This window comes from Sminthopsis crassicaudata, chromosome 3 (genome assembly GCF_048593235.1).
Source record: "Sminthopsis crassicaudata isolate SCR6 chromosome 3, ASM4859323v1, whole genome shotgun sequence".
Lineage (NCBI taxonomy): Eukaryota > Metazoa > Chordata > Mammalia > Dasyuromorphia > Dasyuridae > Sminthopsis > Sminthopsis crassicaudata.
In genome coordinates, this window is record NC_133619.1 from 595,556,872 (window position 1) to 595,570,419 (window position 13,548).

The 13,548-nt window shown below is 37.7% G+C and overlaps 1 protein-coding gene and 1 pseudogene across 1 annotated transcript in view; one reads left to right on the forward strand and one right to left on the reverse strand.

The window, feature by feature from the left end:
- The first annotated feature begins 470 nt into the window (after positions 1-470).
- The window catches only part of AZIN2 (antizyme inhibitor 2), a 74,014-nt gene continuing 60,936 nt past the window's right edge, over positions 471-13,548 (forward strand). Inside the window, exon 1 of the mRNA XM_074305414.1 lies at positions 471-559. The gene's annotated coding sequence lies outside the window, so the exon portion shown is untranslated. The remainder of the gene's footprint in view (positions 560-13,548) is intronic.
- LOC141562527 (endophilin-B1 pseudogene) lies at positions 2,093-3,392 on the reverse strand (annotated as a pseudogene).

Sequence of the window (13,548 nt, forward strand, 5' to 3'; positions counted from 1 at the left end):
CAGATTATGTTGGGAGGCTTGCAGTCTCATGAATTTTGGTTAAATATAGATCTTAGCTAAGTTCATAGGGCAGTGGAGAGAGCACTATAATCAGGAACACCTGAATTCAAGTCCCTCCTCTGATCCCGACTAGTTGTGTGAGCCTGTGTGCCTCAGTTTCCCTATTTGCAAAATGAGTTGGAGGAGGAAATGGTGATCCCTTCCAGTGTCTCTGCCAAGAAAACCTCAAACGGTTGACAAGGAGCCCGACAATAGAACTCCTTTAGTTCACCCAGCCAAAGAGTTCCGTGTGGAGCCGTCCCCTACCAGGAGTGACAAATGCTTTCAGAACTTGATTCACTGTTGTTCAGCTAGATTTAACCAAATACCGGAGAGCAGTGCTCACAATGCAAATTAAACCTGAAAAGCCGGTTGTTGAGCATTTATTTACCTTCAGTTTCAGGTGGTTTATCCGAGGTTACTATGTTACCCTACTGGAGATGTTTATTCTGTCCTCAGGCTGGGTCTTCCAACCGCTCTGGTGGGTGAAAGTGTAATCTACAACTTCTCCAGAGTAAAGGTCAGTATCCATGCAGGCAGGACTCCCAGAGCGCCTGCTCTGGGATAGGATTATGTAATAATTAAAATTTCCCAAGCAAGGCCCCCGGTCAAGTTCTGAAACCGAAAAGGACGTTTTAGAAACTACCTCTTAGCAACTCAAGGTCCAAAGCCTTCTAAGTAAGTAATTGGGACTTTGACCTTTTGATTGCCCCTTTCACCTATCAGCCAGCATGAATCCATGGTAACCATACTGTCTGTTATGATCACCTCATCTGTGAGAAGTGATCATTCATTGCTATTTGCAGGATTCCTTCAAGTCCCTGAGAGCAGGAGAAACAACTGTGTTATTTGCTTGTGCTAACTGCTGAGGAGGAAGTGGAGAGCATTTACACAGAAGTTGTGGAAGGCTTGTTTGAGATCCAGGCAAATGAAAATTCCAAGTTGTTTCTGTAGTCCAGCATATATTGGGTTGTTTTTTTTTATTTTATTTTATAATTATAAATTTTTTTGACAGTATATATGCATGAGTAATTTTAAAAATAACATTATCCCTTGTATTCATTTTTCCAGATTTTCCCCTCCCTCCATCTACTCCCTCCCCTAGATGACATGCAAGCCCATACATTTTACATGTGTTACAGTATAACCTAGATGCAATATATGTGTGTAAATCCAATTTTCTTGTTGCACGTTAAGAATTGGATTCCGAAGGTGTAAGTAACCTGGGTAGATAGACAGTAGTGCTAACAATTTACATTCACTTCCCAGTGTTCCTTCTCTGGGTGTAGTTGTTTCTGTCCATCATTGATCAACTGGAAGTGGGTTGGATCTTCTTTACCAGCATATATTGTTAACATTGAATTTAGTAAGTCGTCTTTTTTCCACAAGTCATTTAGGAAGCAAAGAAAGCAGTGTGCATGTGTACTGTCGATCCCTTCCAGAAAGAATCTGTCAAATTTACTCTGAGTTATTCTTCACTTAATATTATTTCCCCCCCAATTACATGTGGTTTATCCAGCGTTACTTGGACATGTGATAAACTACTCCATTACTAAACTAGGAGATTTTTATTCTGTTCTCAAACTATATCTTTCAGCCAGTCCTTTGGTATGTGTAAGTCTAATCCACAAAGTTTAATCTAGTTTTCAACATTCAGTTTCATAAGACTTTGAGCTCCAAATTTTTCTCCTTCCTGCCCCACCTTCCGAAGACAGCAAGCAATCCTATATAAGCTATACATGTACAATCATGTTAAACATATTTCCATATTAGTCTTGTGAAAGAAGAATCAGAACAAAGGGAAAAAAGCATGAGAAAGAAAGAATAAAAAACATTTAAAACAAGTGAAAATAGTGTGTTTTGATCTGCATTTAGACTCCAGAGTTCTTAATCTGGATGTGGATGGCATTTTCTATTATGAGTCTTTTGGAATTGTCTTGGATCACTGTGTTGCTAAAAGAGCAAAGTCTATCATAGTTGATCATTGCACTGTGTATTAATGTTCTGGTTCTGCTCAGTTTTTCTTAATTCCTATCACATAATGCTCTAGACTTCAATTTTTGCCTTTTTCAGTCTGGTCTTTTACTGTATCCAAATCAAGTCTTACATTTTGTAGTAATTTCTTTTCTTTTTTTTTTTTATTTTAGCAATTGTTTTATAATCTCCTATAAAGTTTCTTAAAGGGATAAGAAAGTTTATTGTCAGTGTTTGAATCCGCTCTCTGTTTGCTTTTCCAATTGTTTTTGTGTTTCTCCACATTTGCTGAGGGCATTATGCAAGCAATTCCTGGGCCAAACTCATTCCCTGCATCAATCATGTATTGCCTCAAGAGTTCTTGGGACTTTTCTGTTCAACTTCTCATAAACAAAATCTTCTATTCTAACATTAGGATTTGGCTGCAATAGTACCTCTGTTTGCTTCATAATTTTTTTCTGTCCATTGGTTGGTGCATTCAGCTTTGCTCTCAAAAGATCTTCAGTCTTCTCTGCCTGATCAAACTTTTCTTCTGTGAACTGCATGAATGGCTGAGGAAAGTGTCCATGTCAGCTGCAGCTTCTTTATGATGAAGGCTGGACCCTGAACCTCTGCCATCTCAGAGGGAGGAAAGACAGAATTAAGGTGTCCACTCTACTTTCCTTAGAAATAGAGGGTGTGTGGAATTAACTGAGGGAAAATGCTCCCATGAGAATATAGCCTTAAACTATCCTTTTAATTGTGACTTGAGACTTTATAATAACAAATAGTGATAGATAGCTCAAAAGTTACAGGTGCTGTCCCCTCCTATTTCCCACCACCTCTTGTACTTCTTTTAAAGGTAAAGATGGCCTTGAATTAAGAGTTTATTACTTGTATTCTTTTATTTCTGGGTTAGATTTCCATGATTAGAATGCAAGTCTAGACTCTCCTACATAATGGGAGAAAAGGCCAGTCTGGAGGGGGGGGGGAGCTTCGGGAGCTTTTGCATTTATTTAATCTTGTTTCCCAGTTTGCATATTTAAACTCTGCTGCAGAGAGCATAGCTGTATGCACATTTGGCTAAAATACCATTTTATGTAGGGCTCACACAATGCAAGCACTCACACAGAGATCAGAAGAAGCAATACAAGGACATCTCAAGATCTCTCTGAAGAATTTGAGTATCAATTGTGAGACTCTGGAAATGCCAGCACAGGACCGCCAAGCATAACATGTTCATATGAAATGAACGTTCTATGCTGTACGAGCAAAGCAGAATTGCAGTGGCTCAAAAGAAACATGAGATGCACAAATCTAGAGGCCTCCCAAATGTTCAAATGGATTATTTATGGCCAACCTGTGGTAAAGCCTGAGCTCATATTGGGCTGATCAGCCATGGTTGGACACTCTTGATTTCGACATCATGATGTCAATGATCTTCAAATAAGAAGGGCAAACAGCACTCTCCAGGAAGTTGTCTATGTTTAGAGATTGAACAGTGAAAGGACAGAGTTGAAGGCTCTATTAAATGGGATAGGAAATAAAACAGAGATCATTCAATGGGTAAGGCATGGACCAGGGGAAGATGAGTGTCCTGGACTGAAAGGTGGCCAAGCTGCTAAGTGGTTTTGACCACTGGAACACAATCTCATAATATGAGGGTTTTAGAGATCCAATGTCCTCATTATACAGATGAGGAAAATGAGGCTCAAACAGAAGGGATTTGGCCCAAGTTGCAAATCCAGTGAGTGACAGCATTAAGGCTTGTCTAATTTCAGATATAGCTTTCTTAGGAATATATATCATACATTCTTGGAAAAAGGGGACTAGAGAAATAAAGCAACTGTTGTATTTAGTCAATCCAAGCTAAACCAGTGCCTTCTCAGAGGAAATCTGGTTAGGGCAATGGGAAAAAAATAAGAGGTGGTAAGAAGGAAAGAAGGGCATGAATCTCAGCTCTGTGAACGTTGGGCCAACCAGTTTCCTGTGTTCTCTTCTGTAAAATGGGGAGATCATGAAGAAGGCTAGATGATCTTTAATCTTATGATGCTTCTAACTCTTTTTGCAAATTCTGTTCTAAAGCAGAGTCTCTAGGAGGCCTTTCCCCATCCCCTGCATGTTTTAATCTCTTCTCTCATATTACCTTCCTATTTTTTCAGAAAGGGAAATTATTGTTTTATAAGGAAAACCTTAGAACTTAATCCAAAGCATAATGAGCTGCCTCAGGAAGTAGTGGGTTTCTCCCTAGGTGGAGTTTTTAATAGAAAGACTAGATAGCTGCTTTTTCAAGTGTGCTGTAGAGGGCATTTTTCTGCAGGGATAGATTGAGTTAGATGGCCATTGATGTCCCTTCCAATTGAAATTCTGTAATATAGATGTAAGGATGGAAGGTAGGTTGAGTCAGTCCATAAAATCACCTCACCCCACCTAAAACAAGCACTAAGAAACGTTTATCAAATGAGAACACACTACAGTTTTTCACTAGATGCTGACGTGAAGGAGACACCTCCCTTGGCACTGCAGGAAGTCTGTTTGGGGTGGTTGAGGATCTTGGTCGTGTCCCCTGAAGACCATGTAGAAGGGTAATGGTAGCTACAAGCAGAGATTCCAGTCCCTGGCACCAGCTAAAGCCATGAGAAGGATTCACTTGGGATAATGGGGAGAGGAACAGAAGACTTTGGCCCAAGTCTTGGACTATACTCCATGCCTCATGAATTTTGGAGAAGGACTTGGATTTTTCTACAGTGTCCTTGCAACATCCCTGAAATGATTAATGACAGTGTCTGCATCTGGAGCCAAGGACAAATGATACGATGCAGAAAGCAGAGGTGAGTCTCCACAAAGAGCCTAGCAGAAAAGTTATACATACACCTAGAGGTGAGATGCTGAACCTAGAATCAGGAAGACCTGAACTTAAATTTGTACTCAGGTACTTAATAGCTGTGTGACTCTGGGCAAGTCATGTAACTTCTGTCTGCTTCTATTTCCTCTTTTGTGTAAAAACAACAACAACAACAACAAAAACAACAACCTATCTTCCAGGGTTATTATGAGGCTAGAATGAGATAATGTACATTGCAAATCTTAAGGTTTTATATAAATGATAGCAATAAGTCAATACCAAAGGGGAAACATCTCGAAGACTCCAGCAAAAAAGACTTCCAGGAATTGTAAGTTACTGCTTTGCCAAATGTGCCCTCTAAACTTGAGCCCATTTTCCCCTGGACTTTTGGGAATATATGCTTTTGGGAAAGTGTGTCAAAGGCTTTTGGGGGAATGTTTTATGCTAACTATTCCTACTATGCTACCTTCATAAAATACCCTTTCTAAAAGTTAAGTCCGGGAAAGAGGAGTGGGCAGCTAGGGAGCATAGTGAATAGAGCACCCAACATGGAATCATCTTATTGAATTCAAATTCAATTCAGACCCTTATTAGCTGTGTGATCCTGGCCAAGTCACTCTATCCTGTTTGCTCCAGTTTTTTCATCTACAAAATGAGCTAGAAAAGGAAATGACAAACCCACTGCAGTATCTTTGCCAAGAAAATCAAAATAATAGACTGATAACCACTGATCAACAACAATAAAATTGTCCGACTTGCTAATTAATATCAATTTATAATTATGGGAGGAATCATACTTATGAAGCTCATGTACTATAACATTAGGAAAATATACTCCAATCTCTCACAGTTAAGCCTAAAGCCTTGAAGGAGATATTAGATGAGTTCTGGGGACCCAAACTTCAAGGCTGAGTTAGGAGTTGGCAGAGTAGCTCCAGAGCATATGCTGAATAAGACAGCCTTAAGATGATTACATTCTAATTAGGGAAGGTAATGTAAAAGATAGCCAGAAAAGGGGCACGTGGAAGCATGTCCACGAAGTGGTCCTTAATTTGGGCAAAAATAAGGTGGAAGCTCAATGATCAGAGTTCAGGGTGGTTTTAGGGATAAAGTCCAAGATTCTGGTGGGAGAGAGAAGAGGAAGATAGATATATATATATATATATATATATATATATATATATATATATATAATTTTTTTTTTTTTTTTGCTAAGACAATTAGGGTTAAGTGACTTGCCCAGGGTCACACAGCTAGGAAGTGTTAAGTGTCTGAGACCAGATTTGAACTCAGGTCCTCCTGACTTCAGGGTTGGTGCTCTATGCACTGCGCCATCTAGCTGCCCCTATGTTATATTTTAAAAATATGTTTTAGTCCTGTCAACCCAGTCATTTTACAAACTATGATCTAATATCTTTTCCAATGCTGATACTGTGTTTTGTGTTGTAAGGTAACTTCCACCTCTAACATTCAATTCAATTCAATGCAATTCAATTTAAAATTGAAAGGTGGTTTCCAAATAACAAAAGTATGGTTAAATCTAGACATCTGCTCATAATTCTAAATACCCACAGCCTTTTTAGGAACAGCTGCTGTTTTGAGATCATTGCAGTAAAAAACAGATTTCCATGGAACCTGCCAGTTTCCTGGAAAATACTGATGACATTAATAGCAAAAACACATGCTCTGCCTGTAAATGCTCAAAGTTAGACTCTGTGGGGAAACCCTGGATGACCCTGGGCAAGTAACTTAATCTGTTTGCCTCAGTTTTTTCATCTGTAAAATGGGGATAATAATAGCAACTACCTTTATGGGTTGTTATGTGACTCAAATATGCTAACAATTGTAAAGTGCTTTAGTACAGTGCATGGTACGTAGTACTAATGTTATCTATTATTGTTACTATGTTTGTTGTTCTTGTTAAATATTAGTTACATAAATCATCACAAATAGTGAATAAACCGATTTGTTCAAGCTGACAGCAAATAAAAATAAGAGAAGTCATACAGATTAGAATAAATCAGACAATTCACAGTTAATTAGTTTTCTACTTCAGAGCAAAATATCTCAGAAGTCCCTAATCCTATTCATAGGAAAATTCCCCAAAGTTCCTAGTGTAGCAAGCTGGAAGTCAGAAACTTTTGGAGGCTTTAGTTTCTCTATAAGGGCTCTTTGTTTTCTAAGGTAGGACATAGAAATGAACAAATATATATATATATATATATATATATATATATATATATATATATATGTATATATAATATTTAATCTCAAGGAGCTCATAATTTACTGAGGAATATAACATTTACATAAGAAAAGCAATATACAACATAGAATATGTAAGAACAAAAGAGAAATCCAGACAAAATACTCTTAAAGAAACTTGAGAGGAAATGATACTTTTACTTGGGTGGTTTGGGTGGATGGATCAGGAATTGAAAGGTGCTGCCTTAGCTGAGCCTTGAAGGAAATTAAGAATTTCACCTTCACCATAAAAAAAATATGTTCCAATTAATGAAGATTGATTGTACAAAATCATGCAGATGGTAAGATGTAGGATGAGCTCATTAGTCTACTTTGGTAGAATCAACGTAAAGTAGAACAATTTAAAAAAAAAAAGGCTAGAAAGATAGAATGGAGTCAGATTATGGAAGCTCTTAAATTCTGGGATAAGGAGTTTTTATTTTATTAGAAGTTTTTAGAGAGTTTTGAGTGGTGATAAAATGATGCTATTTGTGCATTAGAAAGATTATTTTGGCAGCTCTGTGAATGATATGTAAGGAATGATCTAGAGTTACACTGTTTTGTTTTGCCCATGTGGTTATGTGTTCTCATGTATCTGTCAAGATATGGCTCACAAGAAGGCAAGAATTGATATCTCTAGAGTCTTTTTCCCCAAACTTTCTTCAAGGGAGTTTTTAATTCCTGTCTAGAGGGCAAACAGGAAAATAGTGCCAGAAGCTGACCACATTGCTCTCTTCAGAGAGAGGAGATACTGGACAAAAGTTATATCTATTTGCTCCTTTAAATATTATTAGTCTAGGGGAAGTAATTTTTAGCTTTATGATGTGTTCATCTTTATCCTTTAATGACAAAGGAATGTCCCATACTGTATACTAATGACTGGACTCCCTTCCCACTAAATACCATTTTCACAATGAACACACATAGCAAATAGTGAATAAACCATTTATCCAACTAGATAACAGAACTCCAACAAAACAGAATTAAAGCAAACAAATCAGAGATTGTCTATAAAAGAGATATATACCAATCAATACAAAATAACTAGGTTTTCCTGTTGGGAGCAAAATAACTGAAACAAGGAAACTTTAGATTTTACCCCATAAGGAATCTCCCAAATTCTCTAGCCTATCAAGTCTGGGATAGGGACATGATAGAGATTCCAAGCTCCTGTGCATGTTGACTTTTTCTCAGAGTCTTTCTCTCCCTTTAGGGACATAAAGAAAGGTTGGAACCCTATGTCTTCTTAGAATTGGAAGCCAGAAAATCTGGAAGTCTCTTCTCTCTGTTCTCTACCCCTTACTTTGGTATGGAGCATTGAATAATTAATCTCTATAAGGAAGGAGAGTCTTATGCAAATGGCTTTTGGGTTATGTGTTACAGATCAATGAGAGAGAGGAGAGACTGGATTTTGGAGGCCAGTATAATATCTAGTCTGCTCCCCTTTTAGATATACAATTGAAGAAGAGACCTTTGCCCCTTTATCCCAAATGAATTTGGAGGTTACTGCTTGAGGGGGGAATGAAGAAGGGACCCTAAAACTCTCTAAAGCTCCTTGAAGGAGAAAAATCTCCTCAGTGAGAGACCGCCCCAGGGAATCAGATAAAGTGTTTTATCTAGGTAGGGTTGGTTCAATCCTGAGCTAAAAAAATTCCAACCCTATTGAATTAAACTCATTCAATTCTATTCATATTACAGCTCAAGCTGAAATCTAGCCTGTAGCCAAAGACTTCTATTATAAAAAGAGCCAACTTGGGGCTCAATCCTTGCAGAGGACCTAAGATGCCAAGGAATCTCTCTTCCTGGCATAGCAAGACTCTGCCCACTGGATTAATACTCTCTTCCAATGCTACCCTATCTTTATCCTCACCTATTTCCCTAACAAGACTTATGACCATCTGTCAGGATCTCTATACTAGAAACTTTTACTTCTCTGTCAGACTTTGCCTTTAAGGAATTCAACCCTTCTATTCATGCATAGTAAAGGCTGGCTTCCTAATGCCAATAATAAACCTCTTTTATCGGTCTAGCTTTTTCGGGTTTATAAATTCCTTTACAGAGAATCTCTGTGCCTCCAGAAGGGGGTTCCCCAAAACTCCCTACCCTTGAACCGAATCCCAAGGGGTACAGGGGAGACTATCCTCTCCATTTGGTACCCTGAGCTCTGAACCTGCCACTAGATCTTATCATTTAACTCCCTAAATCTAGACCTCATCATTTGGTTCCCTGACAAAACCCCCAAATCTAAACCTCATCACAATGATACCTTCATGTTACAAGTTAGGGATGACTCTCTGCCATGCTGCTCTCCTGCTGAACTAAAGCCACAGTTATAGAGCAATAGAGAGGTGGAATTACCAAGTCATCAGAATACAAAATTTTTTCTAAAGCTTAAACTGCATTACTAATACTTTCTTAGGTCTTGACAATCAATAAAAGAAATCAAGCTTTGAGCTGTAGATTTGAATTCGGGTCCTCCTGAATTCAGGGCTGGTGCTCTGTCCACTGCGCCACCTGGCTTCACTACCTTTCTCAATGGTTGCTCAAGTGGAAGTAGCACGGCTTTGCTAAATTCTAGTCAGGCCGATATAGTTGACTTATTACAGACGTGTTTACCTAAGTTTATGGTGGTCTGTTTTAGAAGGTTTACAAATGCTTGCAGGTGTGTTTGCCTAAATTTATGCTGGTCAGTTTTACAAGGTTTACAACTGCTTACTTGAGCTAGTATAAGCATTCTATTATAAGGTTTGTACAAAGAATTTCATTTTCCCAAACCCATCAGACCTTCATAAACTAAATTTAGGTTGTAGGTTCAATCTACTTTTGTTAATAATTTTATGAGAAACCACATAATCCCTCATGATTAGGAGATTTATTTAGAGGTAAGTGATCCATTAAACCAGAGGAGTTAGAAGGTTTCTAGAATAACCAAGGAGACTTAGTTTACCTCAGGCTTCCTCAATCAACAAATAGAGATAGCTAGTTTGGAGACTTCTTGAATATCTCCAAGCCATTAAATAATTAGTCATGTTTTTCTCTAAGCAGTTAAGTAAAGGTCCAAGAGGTAATCTCATTTTTTTTTTTTTTTTTTGCTAGAAAAGCAAGTCTTTTGCTCTTCTTTCTAGAGTCTTAATGATTAACAGAGCCTTGGTGCTGAGTCTTGAACTTCTCAGTTATTATTCTGAGAAGTCCTCAGTTTCCCATTTCATTCAAACTTATATAGAAGTCTACAAGTGCTGGATTTGAAGTCAGAGGATTTGGGTTCAAATTTGAGGTTTCTCTGTATTACCTTCCTAAAACTCAGTGTTTCTTCCTGGCCCAGGAGCTTCTTTTATTTCTATGACCAAATACAAACCCCTCCATTAGGTATTTAAAGCCCTTTGCCTTTTGGCTATATACCATCTTTCTGGAATAACTATTATTTATTATTCCCTTTCATATATCTCATAGTCCAGATAAACTGTTCTACTCATTGTTTCTTGGACATAACATCTCCTGTGTCCATGCTTTTGCAGAAACTGTCTTCCAGGACTGGAATGCTTTCATTGCTTTCTTCTACTTTTTAAAATTCCCAAGTGCCATGTTTTCCAGGAAGGCTTTCCGGATCCTTCCACTTCCTAGGACTTCTTCCCTTAAATATTTATTTTGCATTAATTTATGTGCATGCGTATTATACATGTAAGCTCCCTGAGGGTAGACATTGTTTTAGTTTTTGTTTCCTCAGTTTCTAGTACAAGCACTCAATACTTTTGGTAATCCCAGGAAGTAAAGACTGAGACTCCATTGTTACATTTAAGAGTCACCTGCATAGATGTGAGAATTAAACCAATAGGAATTGGAGAAATCTCCACAGGACAGAGGGAGAGAGCCAAGGACTGAGGCATAGTAGAATGCTACACTTTGGGAATTGGCAGAGAGTGCATCAGGACACTTTGGGAATTGGCAGAAGGAACAGTGTCATGGAAGACAACCAAAGAGAAGCCATGAAGGAATGGGAAGTTGTTATCAACGTCAACTATTGCAGAAAGTTTGAGAAGGTTGAGGACTTAGAAAAAGCTATTATTAACTTATAAGACATATATAGTATTTAAATTTTATAACTTAAAAGTTATTGAGAAGTTGCTAGTGACCTTGGAGAACAGTTTCAGTCTAATGGTTGTGTTGGAACCCAGATTACAAAGAGTTAAGTAATAAATGGATGATGAAGGAGTGGAAGAAAGCAGTATAGACTATTCATTCTAAAAATTTAGTAGTGAAGGGGAAGATAGATATAAAATAAGAACTTGAGGGAATGACGAGGTCAAGAGAAGCTTTTGTCTTTTTTTAAAGATTCTGGAAATAAGCACATTTCTAGGCACCAGGAAAAGCTAGATTAGAGAAAAGAGATAGGGGAGAAGGGAGGAAGAGAAGGAGAAAGGAAGGGAGAGGAGAGAAAAAAAGAAAGGGAAGGATGGAAGAAGAGAGGGAGAGAAGGATGGAAGAAGAGAAGGAGGAAGGGAGACAGAGACAGAGACAGAGACAGATAGAGAGAAGCAAATTCTTAGAAGAGACAGAAGGAAGGAAGACTGATTGAAAACACAAGTGGAGAAGTTCACTTTATTGACAAGGAAAAAGGGCATTTCATCTTCTGAGATGAGAGAAAAGGAGGAGGGGATAAATTGAAGTCTAGTGTAGACAACAAGATGTCTTGATAGATAGTCTGAATTTTCTCAGTGTCAAGTAGAAGGCAAGGACAGCTCATGAGAGAAAGAGGACTATAGGATCAATCTGGGGCTTGAGGAGAGAGATTTGTAACATCTGTGGATAGTATAATAGAGAATCAATCAAAGATTAATAAAAGGACTATTTGAAATGAGTGTCCATTTTAAAGAAAGTAAGAAAACATTTATTAATCATTTAGTATGTGTCATTGGACTGTCAGGGATTAACAACACTGAAAAATAAGTGAAATCATGATCTTCATTTTACAGATGATGAAGCTGAAACAGAGAATAAGTGATTTGCCCAGAGTTGCACAGCTAGTAAGTGTTATGAAATTTGAATTCAGGCCTTCCTGATTCTAAAACCTGAGCCCTGACCATTGCATTGCCTTATCATTTGAGGATGGAAAGCATAAATGTATAGTTAATTGGGGCAGCAGTTTCATAATTTTCTCTAGAGGCCCAGATTTGTAGGTAGTTGGTAGAGATGCTGGTTCAGAACCTAGAATTTTTAACTTGTAGGCCTGAGATTTTGCCATATGACATTCTTGCTATGAAAGATTCTTGCTCCTTTACTCTCCCTTCTCTGGACTCCTCTCAGAATCCACCCGCCCCTCTGTCATAACCACATTATCTTAGATAGTTGCAATATAATTGTGTAGAATCAAGGTTTCCTATCAATTCCTTAAAGTTTTAAATCCATGCATTTCCAAGGAGATCCTGGTAGACAATATTAAGAAATCAGTGTCAAACTGGAGGAAAGTTTTAGTAGCACAATCTGTTCCTGGCATTGTGTTTTTAACATGTATTGAAAGTTTTACATTAAGACAGAGATGGTATGCTTATCCAACTTATGGATATCACAAAGTTGTGAAGGACAGCAAATACATTAAATTCCAGAACCATGGTCCCAAAAGGATCTCAAAAGGTGAGAACCCTGAGATTTAATAATCTAAGAAGATTAAACTTAATAGGGATGCATATTCAATAGAGTTCATTTCATATTTCTCAAACTGTGTTCCATGAAATTCTGTGATTGAACAAAGCAGTATAAAGGTTCCTATAAAGAAAAAAGTTGAAATAATGGGTAAATATGCACAGTAAACCCATCCAGCATATTGTTTGTGAGACTTATACATATTGTATGCATTCAGAATGCCACAAGAGACAGATAGACATACAGAGACAAAGACAGAGACAGAGAGAGACAGAGACAGAGACAGAGAAAGACAGAGACAGAGAGAAAGAGTCAGAGAGAGAGAGAGAAAGATTGAACTTGATGACATGTCAGAAAAGTTAGCTTCTTATTGATCTAAAATGAACCATTGGCTCTGCACCCAATGAAACAACCGGTTCAACTGAACCAATGAAACAACAATGAAATAGGGGTATGGATGTTTTCTTTTTATTATATGTTTCTGTGTCAAATCCATTATCAAAATTGGCTAAAATTGGAAAGTTTAAGGAAAAGAAAGCAAATAGTGAAATGGAAAAACCCTTGAATTTGGAGTCAAAGGACTCCAAGTTCAAAGTTCAAAACGTTGCTTTGCTTTTGAGTATTTATATGACTTTTTGACAAGTAATGATCTTTCTGTGTTTCAGTTTCATAATCTCTCAGTTCCTAGGGTATAGCATTCTAGATAAGAACATTTATCAGATCCTCAGTTCCTAGGTAAGCATTCTAGATAAGAACATTTATCAGATCTTAACAGCCTCTATTTTACAATGAAGAATATGTTAAACAATATAAAAAATTTCCAGTATCCC